General features: G+C 39.7%; 1 long non-coding RNA gene across 1 annotated transcript; it reads right to left on the reverse strand.

Moving 5' to 3' along the window:
* Nucleotides 1-659: 659 nt before the first annotated feature.
* LOC131135029 (uncharacterized) lies at nucleotides 660-14,660 on the reverse strand. Its single transcript, XR_009131520.2, has 3 exons — nucleotides 14,568-14,660; nucleotides 12,328-14,131; nucleotides 660-3,941 (listed from the first exon to the last, which is right to left on the reverse strand). It is a non-coding gene; the product is annotated as an uncharacterized LOC131135029 (long non-coding RNA).
* Nucleotides 14,661-16,917: the final 2,257 nt, after the last annotated feature.

Here is a 16,917-nt window from a genome sequence, read left to right on the forward strand (position 1 = left end):
ATTAAAAATAGGCACCAAAATGAACACACAAAAACATGATGTTACATTGCTAAAAGAGAAGGTCCGTGCTTTGTGTGTGTGTGTGTGTGTGTGTGTGTGTGTGTGCGTGTACATTGAGGGGGTGGCTGGGTGTCTGTGGGCAAAGCAGATGGCAACAAAATGACCTCTGGGCTTTTTGCTTGTTTGGCATCAAGTCAAGTTAAAATTTGTCTCAACCAAATTTAACATTAAATTCATGCAGAAAACAACAGTAATAAAATATTTTATTTAATAATTTTTTGGGAATTAACATTTTTATTCGGGCGGCACGGCGGTCTAGTGGTTAGCGCGCAGACCTCACAGCTAGGAGACCAGGGTTCAATTCCCACCCTCGGCCATCTCTGTGTGGAGTTTGCATGTTCTCCCCGTGCATGCGTGGGTTTTCTCCAGGTACTCCGGTTTCCTCCCACATTCCAAAAACATGCTAGGTTAATTGGCGACTCCAAATTGTCCATAGGTATGAATGTGAGTGTGAATGGTTGTTTGTCTATATGTGCCCTGTGATTGGCTGGCGACCAGTCCAGGGTGTACCCCGCCTCTCGCCCGAAGACAGCTGGGATAGGCTCCAGCACCCCCCGCGACCCTCGTGAGGAAAAAGCGGTAGAAAATGAATGAATGAATGAATGAATATTTTTATTCATATCACTGACACTATCCCTGACAAGAGCATGACAGCACTTAGAATTGTTATTAAAACAATGACTTTTCTACTTCTAGGTCTGTTGAAGTTTTTCACAATATCAAACAGCAGTATTATTTTGGGATCAATATTAAAACCTTTGACTGTAAAAAATTGTCAGGTTTAAAGTTTTACCCGAAAAAATATGTCATTTAAAGACTATACATACATATACTATATGTATGTATATAATTTGGTCAACCTTTAAAAAGCCACACTGGTAAAGCCTCTACTTCCATCAAAGTAAACCTGAGCTGGTTAAATGCTTTTTATTTATTTGCTTGTGTACAAACGTTTTAAACTTTGTGAGCTACGATACATTTCACTGGCTTTGCTTACGCTTGACTTTTGAAATGGAGTATATGATGCATCAATTCAATTAAAGGAGAGTGATGGCACATGTCTGCTCTGTGCACTCAGCCGTTCTGCTTTTAGGGACCAATTTTGTTAAGATATATTTTCACATCAATTATTAATTTGTTGTCAAGGTATTTCATCTATAATGGGAGCAGTTTAAAGAAGAATTGGACTGCAGTTCCTTTTTTTTTAGCAACAATTTCCATGACAATGCAGGGAGGCCCAGACTTTCTATGATAAAGTGTGTCCAAACCAAAACAAGGGTGCTTCCATTCACTGTGATGCACATTTAAATTATTGTTTTCTAGCAACATACACCGTCTGGACAAAAAAAAAAATCAAGAGCCTCCCATTGGGTATTTACTGCATGGGTGATTGTTTCAGTGGCAGTGTGTAGCTTCTCATTTCTTACACAACTATCTTGAACATTCTGCGTGATGTTCATATGTTCATCTTCAGAAGGGTCAAATTATCGGCATGCATCAAGCACAGCTGACTACTGAAACTACTAAAATCGTAACTTTCCAGGAAAAAAAACAACTTTCTAATGCATTTATAAAAGTCAAAACGCAGTAATGAAACTTTCAGTAGTGGTCTCTGTCTCCCGCCATTATTAAGATCTCGGCGAAAAATTGATGCAATTCTGGACAGAAATAAATGTTGTGACATTGGAGATGCTTGAAATCAAAGCTAAGAAAATATTGGAATTTTTTAAATCTTTTCAACAATGTATCCAACTGCTTATAGGACAGCTTGTCTCCAGTTGTATTGTTAAGTAAACGGTAAAGTCAAAAGATTATTGTTGATCCTGCAGCATTTTCCTGGTGCATGTGTTCAATTATTATTATTATTTTTTGATGTTGGATCATTTTTGTGTTTGGAACATTTGGACTTTACAGATTGTTTGCCCCTTTCAGCCACCGTACATAACTGTCTGCGTCTGTTTGGACTTGGTGAAACAAACAAAAAAAAACAATCCAGTAATGCATATGTTGTATGTTGTGTTATCGTATTTCCCCATGTTCTTTTCAGAACAGATTTCAAATGGAAACACTGCCAAAATTCACAATAATACTTTAAAATAAAATGATTATAAAAAGTCAAAAGTTCTTTTTACATGGCAAAAAAACGCTCTGGTTGTGATATAGTTCATAAGTCTACTTCCAAGCTCCTGACTGATTGATGATCAGCTCGTCCTTGGTGCTTAGATGCACCGGGCTGTGTGTGTCAGTACAAAAGCGGTGTGCTTTACTGCAGAGATCCATGTCGGTCTAGTGTTGAGGTGAGGATTCAGACCAGTCCTTGTTCACCTTCAGAGTCCTATATTATATCCACAATGACATGCAACTTTAGCTGAAATGTTGCAAGCCAATGGCAGGTCATTTGTGGTGTTTTTCCGTGACTGCAAACAGGCAGTAAAAGCCTCCCATTAGTACCAGTAATGTACATAAGACAGTGCCAACGGGTTCTGCTCATTCCCATTGCAAATATCCGGCATCTTTGCGTCGTGATGAAGCAGCACCCTGTCTCGATGTGTGTGACATTGTCTCAGTTGCACACTTTCACATCTTTGACGGTACTCCATTCCGGCTTGACAGATTCAATCAAAGAGGCAGGGCTTCCAGGAAATAAACCATTACTCTTTGACACCAAGCATCCACGGAGGGATCGTTGCTGTAGTGAGAGCTGATACCCACGGTTGATTTGGCAACACCCTCTCGATCCATTTTTGTGTTTTATAGTGTGAACATGAAAAGGCAAATCGCACAAACTGTGTTAATTCAATTATATCTGTCATTTTAGTTAGAGCATAGCAACGTCTATGGTAATGGAAGCTTAAGTAAACATGTCATGATGTTAATCTGGGCCGCAGGAAATGAATGAAATATAAACTGACGTGTGCAAAATGTGAATAACTGAGTATGTGTATCTAGACGACACATATGCCCATGTACGCTGTTTCTAAATATAGCAGAATATATTGTACGCTGAATATTTGCCCGGTATCAAATGGATGTGTATACGTAGACAAAGCCGAGCAGCAAAAGATTAAGTATGATGCCGATGACCCCCAGCAGCGCCAGGAATCTCTCTTCTGGTGTGCTCGGGTATGGGCAAGTTAGTTCCATGGAGAATTTTTTTTAAAACTGCTTGCTACAGTAAGTAGAAATGTACAACATTGTGTATTTATCTGCTGATACGCACATTAAGATAAACGTTTTAAAAGTGAGGCACAAAAGTCCTTCAGTTGATTGGTCAAGTGACATTTGAGCTTTCATTGTTTCTATTAAAACTATATGTAGTGTCCTCTTTATTCGTTGGTCGGTTATTATATATCTGGCAGTGAAATAAACCCTATCCCACAAATAAAAACAATAATCTAAATATATATTACAGTGTGATATGACACAGCACAGTTAATCCACCATCAAGCCCCATTTTCATAGAAATGCAATGTAATGACTACAGGCAGTGTCAGCAGTCATTTGGCAGGAAACTGTCTTAAGATGACAAGCTGGATATGAGCAGGAAGGGAACGAAGACGTGATATTGGCAGCAGGAAATGGAGTAGAACTGTCCTGGATGGTGACTATCCAGCCAAGGATCCTCCCATCCGACATGTATGGCGGTAGGAATGTTGGGAATGGCGCCAACTGTCCAAAGCGCTTAAGTGACCGAGGTGTATATGTAGACAAATATGACGACTAAAAGATTGAGAATGGTTCCGATGATGCCCAACACGGCTAAAATGCGTTCTTCTCGATCGTTTGTGGAGTCCTCCTGTCGTGCATGAGTGCTGCATACATAGCGGCTGCCGGGGACCATGGTTACCATCACAGAACCCCAGCGCCACAGGGCACGATGCCTGGATATGAAAACAGCAGAGAGGAGGGTGAGATATGCATTTAGATGTGAAGACATTGGTGAACACAAGTCTGAATGTTGCACAATACTCAATACTAGTACCTAATGTGCTAATTTTGTGTCATTTGTGGAATATTCACCCTGGTACACCCTGGACTGGTGGCCAGCCAATCACAGGGCACACATAGACAAACAACCATTCACACTCACATTCATACCTATGGACAATTTGGAGTCGCTAATTAACCTAGCATGTTTTTGGAATGTGGGAGGAAACCAGATTACTCGGAGAAAACCCACGTATGCACGGGGAGAACATGCAAACTCCATACAGAGATGGCTGAAGGTGGAATTGAACTCAGGTCTCCTAGCTGCGGGGCCTGTGTGCTAACCACTCGAACGCCGTGCAGCACATTTGTGGAATATATCATTTGTAAACATGATCTTATCTGTTTACATTTTTAAGATACAGTAGGTGCTCTACTTTATTTACCTAGTTTACTTGAATTGACAATGTCGCTATTTGAACACATGGTCTTTTATTACCTAATACATTACACAGCACAGCAACAACAGAACCAATGTTGTATTACCAGTACGGCAGTGGTTTTCAATTTTCTCAACTCCACCCCACTATTGGAGAATCACTGTGAAAAGGAGCAAACCGCAAACTCTAAAGGCTTAAGTCTAAACAATGTTGTTTTAAAGTGCATGCAGCAATAGATAAAGTAGTACTTACTTACTTAAGGGCATCTAGTACATCAGGATTACCTACACTTACATCTGTTGCAAATGCAAATGCAAATGCAATGCAAATGTTTGGAGTTAATTTACTATAAATAACATTTGGTGGGCCGTACGGTGGCCCTAGTGTTTTGCACTGTAGATCTGGGTTCTAATGTCTGTCTGGGCATGTCTGTGTCTCCCCTGCATGAAGGGTTTTCTCCAGTTCTTCCAGTATCCTCCAACATTCCAAAAATAGGTGAATTGTAGTCTCGTCCATAGGTATGAATGTGAGTTTGAATGGTTGTTTGTCTTTATGTGCTCTCTGATTGGCTGGCAACCATTCTAGGTTTACTCTTCCTCTCGCTCAAACTCAGCTGGGATAGGCTCCAGCATACCCTTGCAGCCATAGTGAGCAAAGGCGGCATAGAAAATAGATGGATGAATGATATTTGGTTAAATCACAAACATTTCCACATATTTAAATGTTGACTGACAACTAATAGTGTCATACTCATGTCATATCAATGAAATCCTGCTCTCATGATCACGATAATAACGTTGCACTTGACACTGATGCCGTCATTATTGTTCTTCTCTAAACACTGAAAGGTGTATCTTTTTTCCAAAATAGATGATGTAATCACATCATTACTTTGCATTGCATCACATTCATTCATGAATACCAGAGTGCATTTACCCAGACACAAACTGTTCCTCCATGCTTGTGCCTTCTCCAGTGAAATGTGCTTGTACGTACCTCTTATTTATTATTAATTATTTGCAAGATTAATTATTCATTCATTCACTTTTTAAGGTGAGCTGGAGCCTATCCCTGCTGAAGGGCAGGTCATTTAAATTTTTTATTATGTTTTTGACTCTAAATTGCCCATAGCTATAAATACTATATACCAGCCGAAGTGATTGAATGGTAATCTTGTTACACACCTCTAGCCTTGAATCAGTTGGGATAGGCTCCAGTCGTCCAACCCCTGCACAGGATTCATTCATTCATTTTTACCGCTTATCCTCACGAGGGTCGCGGGGGGTGCTAGAGCCTATCCCAGCTATCTTCGGGCGAGAGGCGGGGTACACCCTGGACTGGTCGCCGGCCAATCACAGGGCACATTTAGACTCACATTCATACCTATGGACAATTTGGAGTCGCCAATTAACCTAGCATGTTTTTAGAATGTGGGAGGAAACCAGGAGGAAAACCCACGCATGCACAGGAAGAACATGCAAACTCCACACAGAGATGGCCGAGAGTGGAATTGAACTCGGGTCTCCTAGCTGTGAGGTTTGCGCGCTAACCACTAGACCCCTGCATAGGATAAACAGTATAAATGGTAGATGGTGGGATGAATGGATGGCTGAAGTTCAATGAAAACATCCCCTGTCACTAAACATTAGGGGTGATGTGATATTCATGATGCCTGTTAAAAATGCTGGATGCTAATAAGGAGAGGAAGTGCCGTCCTCAAGAGATTGTGAAAAGAAAGGGATAGCGACAGTGTGCACAAGTACTATATGTGTGGGTGTCAGCTGGGGTTAGAATGACTTCCTGCCACAGACGGGGAGACAGTATTGAGCTGTCCATAATAAGGTCCACTGGTCAATTGCCTTGCTCAGTCCAGTCAATAATTCCGCCATTACCAATACACTCATTGACAAATACAGACTTTTACACATGCTGTGCTCAATTATAAAACAAATGTGCATGGACCACAGCAGCCTTACTCCTCCCCAGTTGTTGTCTATTGTTTTATTTTCTTGATATGCTGGTTGAACATTCTAGCATCCAGCAGCTGTTCTGGTAGCCCAGGGGTTTGTGTGGGTGAGTGTGTGTGTGTGTGTGTGTGTGTGTATGAATGGGAATGCAGAGTAAAGAGAGTAAGGACAAGGGCATACTGTAGTATTGTTTTTGATGCAGCTTAGTCATTCAACAGTGTAACATGATTATTTCCAACCCAATTAGAGGAAATGCAGGGCACACCTCAAAAGTCATCGGCTGTAGAAGGGCATTGATTGAAGATTCATTTCCGTGTGATAATCTTTTTTAGTCTTTATATTATAGTTTGACTTGTTTGTGAAAGGAAGAGAAGCAAGTTGACTGGCTTCAGAATGATTTATCGTAAAGACGTCAAGCTTGCTACTCTAAATAAATCAGATTATTTTCCAAGAACAAACCGTCTCCCCGGACACTCCCTCATCCACTCTACTCTAACATCCTTCTTCAAGGTCATACATCTTAATGAGTTGAAGCAGCTCAAGCATAAAGTCAATTCAAATAATTATTTGAATGCAAACCTTCCATTTCAGCAATTCAAACGTCTGCCATTAAAGCACAGTACGAAGGAAGACAAATCAAATTGGTTTGTTTGATAAACTGTGACATGTTTTGGAGTGATCATATTCTACATCATGTGATTGATGTTTTTCTGTAATACACTATATTACACTCCTGATCAATATTTTAAGACCAGTTCAAAAATTCAAGGAATTTGAATTTACTGTTCAAAAAGTGAACAGTAAATTCCATCAAAGTCGACAATCCAACCACATTCAAAGAGAGAAAGCTGTTTTTTTAACATTTAACATGCAAATTCCACATAGAGATGCCCAACAGAGATTTGAACCTTGTTAATTTAATTTAATTTAATTTAATTTAATTTAATTTAATTTAATTTAATTTAATTTAATTTAATTTAATTTAATTTAATTTAATTTAATTTAATTTAATTTGTTACTTTTGAGTTGAAACAAATGTTGGTAATTTTAATAAAACACAAGTTTCAAATACATAAAAATTTTGTTTATGTATTGAAAAAATACTGAACTCTTGTAGTATCGCATGAAATCAAACCTTTCTGCAACTCTACAAATAAGTGCAAAGCTATGCATCATAAGGGATTCACCAGCGGCGTTCCCAGTGAATGAGCAATGTAAAGCCTTCCCATGAAACCTATGCATAATATTGATCATAATTGGTGTAGAATGCTGCTCAGCGTAGTTCACTCTCAAAGTAATTCATATATGGTATGATATGAATTCCCTACAGATGGTGCGTCTGCGGTGAAGCATACATTGGCCAAGTCTGAATCATTTTTATCCAATCACTATGATCTCATGGTAATAGCAAAACAGAAATAGGATCCTGTGAAAAGCATGCATGATTTACCACAAGGGGAAAAGAATGAACATCTCTGGTAGCTGTAAGACGGGGTGTCCAAACTTTTTCCACAACCAGGGCCACAACCAGAAAAATGATAAGGTTAAAGATATTTCAAGATTTAGAGATATATTAGAGATATCAAGATATTTGTGATTTAGGTGGAAAGGGTATCATGAGGATGAACATTGGTCTTTGCTCCCCCCCCCCAATAATTTCAACATTATTTTTCCCAACCTAATTTTCCAAAAATGACAACTTTGGTATTTGTTTTGTCTGTTTCTCATAAGATTATAACTTTTTTTTAAAACAAAATTTCTCTCTTTCCAACTCTATGCTACTAAACGTTTGTCATTTATGCTATTTCAACCATTTTCTAGGAAATTTTATTTTTGTAATTATGACATTATTCCCATAATAATTTGACTTTTTCTGGAAAGAAAATACAACTTCAGTCAATTTTTGGTTTTGTTTCATAATGTTATGTTATGACAAATATCCATAATGTTCATAGTGTTATGACAAAAATATTTATATTTAATATTTCAACTTCATGCTACTAAAATTACAGTATTTTTCTTCATAATATTATTATAGTATTATATTATTCTTGTAAAATTAGCCCTTTTTCTTGTTAGATTATAACCTTTTTCTTTGTAATTGTAGAATTACTGCAGATGTTTTGCTTCTTGCAGTTTTTTTTCTTGTCAAGTTATATTTTTAGAGTGCTGTAGACCAATTAAAAACAGCAGGAACCTGCACTTACAACACTCCTGCTGGAAGCAATCAGAATTTGAAAGAATTTTAGGATAAAGAATATTGTACTATATTTCCTTACACATCCTAATACTGTCAACAGAGCCCTAGAAGCCTGCCTTCATGAGCAGAGAGTGCCAAAGGGACAGACATTGAATGGAAGAGACCTCTGAGGTCACACTCGGTATGCTTTCTTATTCTCAAAGAAATGTATTCAATCTGCTGCTTTTTTTTTTAAACTTATTCTTCTGACCATGAATCACAAAAAATGGCCTGCTATCCTTCCTCCTTTCTTAGTGAAAGCGATCACAATATGCTTCTGTGAGCCTAAACTCCCCAAAGCAATGCGTGACAATACCTGTGAATACTGATAGTCCCACTAACTCCCACTGGAAACACGATGGAAGTGCTGAGAATACAAACACTGTCCTCTTGATTAAGGAAGGAGAAAATAGTTGCAGCAGCCCCTTAACCTATACACCCACATCACCCATATTAGATGACTTTAATGCGAAATGGAGAAGGTCTTCTAAAGGCTTTCAGAAAAAATAGCATCCTGCATATATAACGCAGCTGTGGTGCTTCAAAATGTTACAGATAGTGATCAAAATATTTTGTATCCTGGAAGTGATGAACATGAGTGTCAGAGGCACGAGCAGAAGATGGACCATGTAAGTTTTTGTATATTCGATTGTATTTTATACTTCTTCCGAGTGTAAAACCAATTGGATGCTCTCATGGCTTCACCTTGATATTTGCCTGACAAATCAGCAAACTGAAATGCTGGCACCATTAATTTTTCCACACATACATTTGCACATTGCATTCATTTCATTTCCAAATCAAATATGGAGACTTAATGTTGCTCTGGAATGATTATCATCCTAGTCCTGTCCATTGTTAGTTTATTTATCGCAGTAATTAGTTTTTTAGTGGCCTGGTTCATAGTCAATGGATTGCTGATCAGTACCACAATTGAGCTGAGCCTCAGTCCATTGTTACGTATGCAATTCTTAATCAATCAATCTTAATCAATTCTTAATGTTAAAAAAATGCAAATTTCCCCACTGAGGGACGAATAAAGGCATATCTTAATTGCATCCAACGTTAGTATTGTATTCATCAAGGAGACCTATTATGCTTTTTCCACTTTTCTGACCTATAAATGAAGTTAGAATATTGTATTCTTGCGTGAAATGTTGCCAAAGTTTCAAATAAGGAGTTTTGTGCATTTGGAAGTGAGTCTTGAAAGAAGTTTGGGATGGCTATGAACACTCGGTTTCAAAGGGCTCTCTAACACTGGCGATTTGTGATGTCACAGATTGGCAGGCTTCCTTATATGGGCATGCGCCGTAGGCCAGATACACTCTCTCCGCTCCTCCAAGCTTAGCAATGTTAGAAATGTTTCTTTGGGTGTAAGGGAAGCTACATTTGTTCACAATTCTTCATGAGGAAAACATCAGAGAGAAGTGGTTGGAGTTCCTGATTCCTTACTAGCAAAAATATATTTTAATCTGTCAATGGCATTTCTTCCTGGACTGTTTTGTGAACATGGGCCAGTATGCGGTCGGATTGCTGACAAACTGGAGACAAGCTGGGTAAAGTGTCTTGCCCAGGGACACAAAGACAGTGACTGGTTGGAGGGAGCAAGGCTCAAACCACCACCCTTCCGGTTTCTGGAGCCACTACCCCGCCCTACTAATGCAATAATTGTGATAATTGGTAAGCAAGAAATAAATGAACAATCATGTCAAATGAACACCCACTTTACTGAGAGATTTGTCTGGAAGCTAAACATTCAGTAGCAGTCAAGGAAAAAAACAGCTGCTGGCACACTTGGAGTCGTTGATTGACAGTGTTATTGATGCAGAAAGTCATCAAATCAATTCTTTTACACCTTGGGTTTTGCTACACTACATGTTGTCTGTGGAGAAATCAATGATAAACAGACACACAAGCACTTAAACATTGCTTAGTCTTAGCTTAAAGGTATAATATTCTTCGGAAGAGGTGTGTAATGCCTATAAAGTAGCTTTAAATAAAAAATAACCTCTTGTGTACGTTCTTATCTTCACATCGGGCACCTACAATGATGCACAGAGTGATGGTGTAGGAACCAGATCTGTATGACACTTAGAACGTTCCACAGCCTCATTATGAGCTTGACTAGCCAGCGCTTCTAGAATACGAAGCCCGCGGCCATGAAGGGACTGTCACTTCTCCTCAGCCACAGCCCCCTTCGCCCATGTTTGTGTATGTGTGTTTTTACAGTGTGAGTATGCAAGAGTGCACGAGAGGATGACCGAGGGTGACAGAGTGGTTGCACATGTATGCACTGTATGTGTTACAGCAGGGAAGAAGAGATAATGTGCCTGTATGGGGGGTAAGGTGTTTGGTTGAGTTTGTTTGTAACCATATTACTACCAGTCATATACCTTTCCAGCTAAAAAGCTAGTTTGTTGACTAGTACTTGGTGCCTTTTTAAGAAATATGGTTGACAAAAGCAATATAAATCACTCTCCTGAAGCATGGGAACACTGGAGGGAAAGTGAAATTGAACAAATTCTTTATAATAATAGTCGCAAACAAACAATAAACATTGAGATCCTCATTCAGGAATAACATATTTTTGTGTCCATATACATGAAATAAAAATAATGAAATCTGACTTTTGTGACAGTAGCCCATACTTGTGCTTCCCTTACTATCCTTTACCTGACTTTGTAAATATCGCTGCTCTGGTTCTTATATCTTCAACGATCATTTTTCCCCAAAATTGATTTATTTATAAATATTTTCACCTATATCTTGTGTTCACGTTTGTCTATATGTGCCCTGTGATTGGCTGGTGACCAGTCCAGGGTGTACCTTACCTCTCGCCCAAAGACAGCTGGGATAGGCTCCAGCAACCCTTGAGAGGAAAAGCGGTAAAAAAATGAATGAATGAATCTTGTGTTCACCACATGATATAATTCATCCATCTATCCATTTTCTATACCGCTATGCTCACGAGGGTCGCGGGTATGCTGGAGCCTATCCCAGCTGTCTTCGGGCGATAGGCGGGGTACACCCTGGACTGGTTGTGATATAATTCAATTTAAAATTTTGGCTTGGTCTAGCTTGATATTATAAATACCATAGTTTAAAGCTGCAACAATTAATCAATGATTAATCATTTGTCAAAATAATCGACATCTATTTTGGTATTAGCTTTAACTTTGGAAAAACGGTGATCAACATTTTTTCCTCATTTCTGTTATGTCATGACCAAACTTCCAACTGTTTGCATTTTATTAATTTTGGTTTGTCCCATCTTTAGTCTAACTTATTACTCGATTAGTTGAAACAACAAGCTTCAAATTAAAATGAAAATAATCGTTAGCTGTAGCCCTACTATAGTGTAATAAATCAATTTAAAAATTTTTACTATCTTTCTATCTGTGAAATATCATCATCTTGCACTGAACTTTGCACTTTTGTTTTCTTCATTTATCTAAGTCACCAACTACAAAGATCTCTCAGTGTTCTTCACAACTGCAAACGACAACAATATCATGAACATTACTAACATTATATGGCCTTATATATAAGACCATATATAATTATAGTCCTGTAATTGACCTTTCACCTTTGACTTTGACCGGCATCCGTAGGAAATGTGATTGTCATTCATGTGTCACATGCATGACACACACACCCACACACATGCACACACCGGACATAGATTTATACTCACCACACATTGCACCAGGGAGGCAGCCAGAAACTCCTTTCTTTCTTTTGTTTATCCAAGCATGATGTCAGTTTTTTTCCTGTCTTCTTGCCTGTTGGTTTCTTTCACCTCACTATTCTCCTCCTCGTCCCTCTCCTGGTACTCCCCCCCCTCCACTCACTCAACACCGCTGCCCAGGTCCAGCTCTATCGCCAGTGGGAATCCAGGCAGCACACGCACACACACACAGCTCTGGGTGACGTTTGGGGAAAAAATTGCACAGACACAGCTGGCTTGGAAGCTTGGCAGGCACAAGCAAGTCTACATCCCTCACAAGCATGTTCACGGACACAGCAGAGCTCCTCGACAGTCCTCGCGCCCGCACATAAACACCAAGCTGGTCTTTGTAGAGCTGCGGGGTGAGAGACTGTGTGCTGTCCTATTTTATTGTTTTGAGGAATCAGATATTCAGGTCGGAGCCGAGTGAGTCACTGTCTTAATACCTTGATGCCATTAAGAGTCATGGAGAAAAAAAATGATATATTCCCGATCCTTCAGGATGATGCACAAAACAGTACTTCCTCAAGCTATGGCTTACCTGGATTAATCCACATGATTAATTAAGGGCAATTTTTAGACCAAATCTAAAAGGTTGATAGGCAGTGGTAAGTGTCAAGATCAAGCCTATTTCTCTGCACATATGCCAGGAAAAAAACAAATTAAATGTGCATGTCCTCCATCTTGACTTCCACAACTCCACATCTTCTTCCAGGAGTCCATGCACTCTCTTCACACCTGTCCGATCGCATCCACGTGGTCACATCCCAGCAAGTATCAGGTCCTGCTTCAATTTGCAGCAAGATATTAACGTATCCTGACACACTTAGCAGCTTGTCTAGTGTAAAGAAAAAAAAAAAAAAAAAACTCACAGGATTAAAAGCGATCTGTTTTCTCTCTGTGACGGAAGAAGTTCTTTCCAGAGTGGACTGTCAGCATAAATATTTAACCGGAATCTCTTGCTGTGTCGTTGTCACAGTTAAAGTTTCCATGCTGTCTCTGGCGTTGTGCATACGCTGACATGTTTTCTGGTCTACTGCATTTCTATTTTGGTCCTTTTTTTAAACTACTTAGATTTTTGCTCTGTGGCCTGATTTCTTCTCATATCTTTATGTCACATTTTTGCTGCAACACTTCCCATATGCAAACCGAGGAGCTATGTTTTAGCATGTTCTTCTGTCATTATTGGTCTTGTCAGTGATCCTTCCTTCATACTAAACCAACCACTTCCTCATCTCTACTCCAACTTTCACCTTCGTAACCCTCCAGCTAACCGATTCACTCCGCCTACCGCCTGTCACTCATCGCCTCCCGGTTGCGGCTTCTTTCTTCATCTGACAACTGCTCACTTCTACTCAGGTTCCTTCTATTTATCGTCCCGTGTCTCTCTCATTTCTCCTCTATCTCCCTCTAGCCCTCCTCCGGCATACAAAACACAGCCTTCAAGCTGCTGTGAGTCATGCTGCTCTCTCCTCCCTTTTAGCTTCCACAATATTGCAACTGTTTCCGTTTTTTGCCGCTTCCTAACACCTCGCCATCGCATGCTCTGTATTTTTTTTAAGCCTACAAACCACAATGATGACTTTGCATCCTTCTGAGGCCGAAGCTTGTGGATTGTCTCTTAGGAAAAAAAAAAAAAAGTCTGTATCTCTCTGTTTCCTTGCTGGCGTTCAGGTAGATTACAGGTGGTCTCCTTGTTTCTGTTTCACAGTCCAGGCCGTGTTCAGTCCCTCAGTGCTGCTTCATTCCTTCCATACATGTTCGTCATACTCTTGAGGAGGGGAAAGAAGATAAAGCAGTGGTCAGCGCTCTGCTAAACAGTACAGTAGAGACACCCGAGATAAATTAGAGTCGAAGGATGTAGTGAGTGATGCCCTCAGGATCTGTGGAAGTGACAAGCAAGAAGATATGGAAGGGAGGAGGGTTGCTGTGTGGGTGGAATGTAGAGGATATGGATATGGAGAAAAGACAGAGGAGGAGCTTGCATTCCGATGTAAGGGAGAGGGATGGATGGATCTATTAGGAGGGAGAGATGTGGACATACGAAAAGATTTATGGACGGATGGCTGAATGGCTTAAACAAGTTGACTGCTCCTATGAAATATTTGGTGCATCTGTCGTGAAAGAAAACGAGCCCCCACAGGCTTTTTTTTTTACAAAAGTATTAATCCATATTAATATTTGATCAAATTTATTGAATATTTTACCTCAATCGGAAACCTGTCACGCTCTTTCTTTTTTCATCGCTTGCTCTCTCATTGCTTCTCTCCATCCTTCTGTCTGCTCTTGCAGCCCCAGTCTGAGCTATCTCTAAACTGCAGCATCCCTCTCCCTGCCTCCATCCCACCCCCCTCCTCTTGACGTCTCCCCCTCCCTTCACTGTCAACACTCCACATCCCACACTTGCTCTTTTCTGTTTTTTCTCTTTATCACCTTTTGTGTCCATCTTCCATTGTCATACCTTTTAATTTGATTATTCCACTCGCCTGTTCTAACAAACCTGGAAGCTTCTACAAGAGGTGGGTCATGTGCAGAAAGTGGAAAGCTCTCCCAACATGTGAACACCATTCATAATCCAGCCACATGAATTATAAACTCACAATACATTGCATTTATGCACGTTCACGCAAAGTAAACACACACTTTACAGCCGTCGGCTCCCTATGGATGACAAAAAGAAAAGCATTGCAGAAAACATAGGCAGCCAGTATGCAAAGTGTTATCCATGCATATGTGAGAAACATTTGTAACCCACAAAACACTCTGGAGGCATCGATAATGAAAGAGCTTTTCCTGCAACGTGAGACCACATCTGTAAATCATTGAAAGAATGACACATAGCCCACATGTAGTGTGTGATCTACGACACACACACACACACACACACACAAACATAGTGCAGCTGAGAATAATCGACTCATTTTAAATGGAAATACTATTTGATAAAGAGTGACTGAACACATAAATGAAACATCAGCGCCAGCAGGGTTGTGTGAGTATAGCCAGAGTGTCTATGCGTGTGTGCGCACATGTGTTGTGTTTGCGTTGTGTATTTGGCTGGTTAGAGCTACCACTACCCTCAAGCATCACCCAATAGAACCATCTGTGCACCCAGCCAACCAATGTGTGTGTGTGTAAAGGATTCCTTATGTTGTCTACATTATTAATTTTAATGTTTTCATTTAATGGGCTCAGCGGCTCAGGAGGTAGAGCAGGTAATCCAGAAACCGGAAGTCAGGAGGTTCATGTTGAGTCCACACTGGTGTATGAATTTGAATGAACGTTTGGTAGTGGTGGTGGGAGGGAATTGGCAGCCACGTTTCCATCACATGACCTCAGGGCAGCTGTGGATACAGATGTAACTTACTGCCACCAGTGTGTGACTGAGGAGTGAATGAATAATGGGTTCACTTCATTGTACAGGGCTTTGGGCGCCTTGTAAAGCGTTATATAAAATGTCATCCATTGTTATTATTACCCCAAAATGAATTTAATGCAACTCCTTTTTGTTTTGCCATTTTTAGAGCTAGCGAGTCTAAAGAATGGAGACTATATCATCAGCACATCTGTTGCATGCCATGAATGTTACGCCACCTCTGTGTATATAGATTCTTGCTGCTCTCATTTTAAACGATGCCAAAGTTTCATATAATGATGTTTGCACATTTGGAAGTGAGCTCTAAAAGAAGTTTGAGATGGCTCAAAACGCTCGGTTTGAAAAGGCGTGGTAAAACTGTTCCTTTGTGATGTCACAGTGGGGCGGACGTCTTTATATGGTTCATAGTTAGGGAGCACTTTGAGTGGGCGTGCCGTGGTGGAATAAATTAAAACAGACCCTTTTGGCAGGAAGCACAAATGAAAAGGAAATACAGCTATAGTTGCAGATTCTGAAAAATCTAAAAAGTTTTCTGTGCGGGATATTGTGTGTAGCTGCTCTATAGGAGTCCACAACTCAATACAAATGGTCAAAAAATGAGTATAATAGGTCCTCTTTAAAGGTCAAAGACATCCTTTTGTGGTGTTCTATCTCGCCCTGCATTTAACATCTAAAGTCTTTCGTTTTATATATTTAGTCGATGTAAACAAAATACTATACAAGCAATTAAGACATTTGTTCTCCTATTGTTTCTTTTTTCCTCCTAGCTCTTACTCTTTCTTTGGCAGCCTCAGTGTCTCTTCTGAAATAATTAGGGTTTAATCACTAAAACAAATATAAAATAATTATTTAAATCATTGAATCACAAAAGCAGATGTTTTTGCCAAGCAGGAATCTGGGTCAGTACATGCTAATGCAGCTACATACAGTATAACTACACAGTGCTTTGGCTCTCCCATGTGTTGCTGTCTGGAACTGCAATGTTTTTCCAAGTCATAAATGCCCCTGAGCAAAGTATACTTAATGGAATGCATTTAATTCTGGGAAATTACTGATAATTTAATTTAATTTCCAGTGGAATGTATTTGGTGGAACAAATTCAAAAGGGAACAAAACCAGATTAGTTGATATCTTTATTAATCGCACAAACACTCTGTGTCCTAAATCAGTGTGCAAATTAC

The sequence above is a fragment of the Doryrhamphus excisus genome, linkage group LG8 (genome assembly GCF_037039965.1).
Source record: "Doryrhamphus excisus strain RoL-2023G ecotype Guam linkage group LG8, RoL_Dexc_Guam_v1.1, whole genome shotgun sequence".
In the NCBI taxonomy this organism is placed as follows: Eukaryota; Metazoa; Chordata; class Actinopteri; order Syngnathiformes; family Syngnathidae; genus Doryrhamphus; species Doryrhamphus excisus.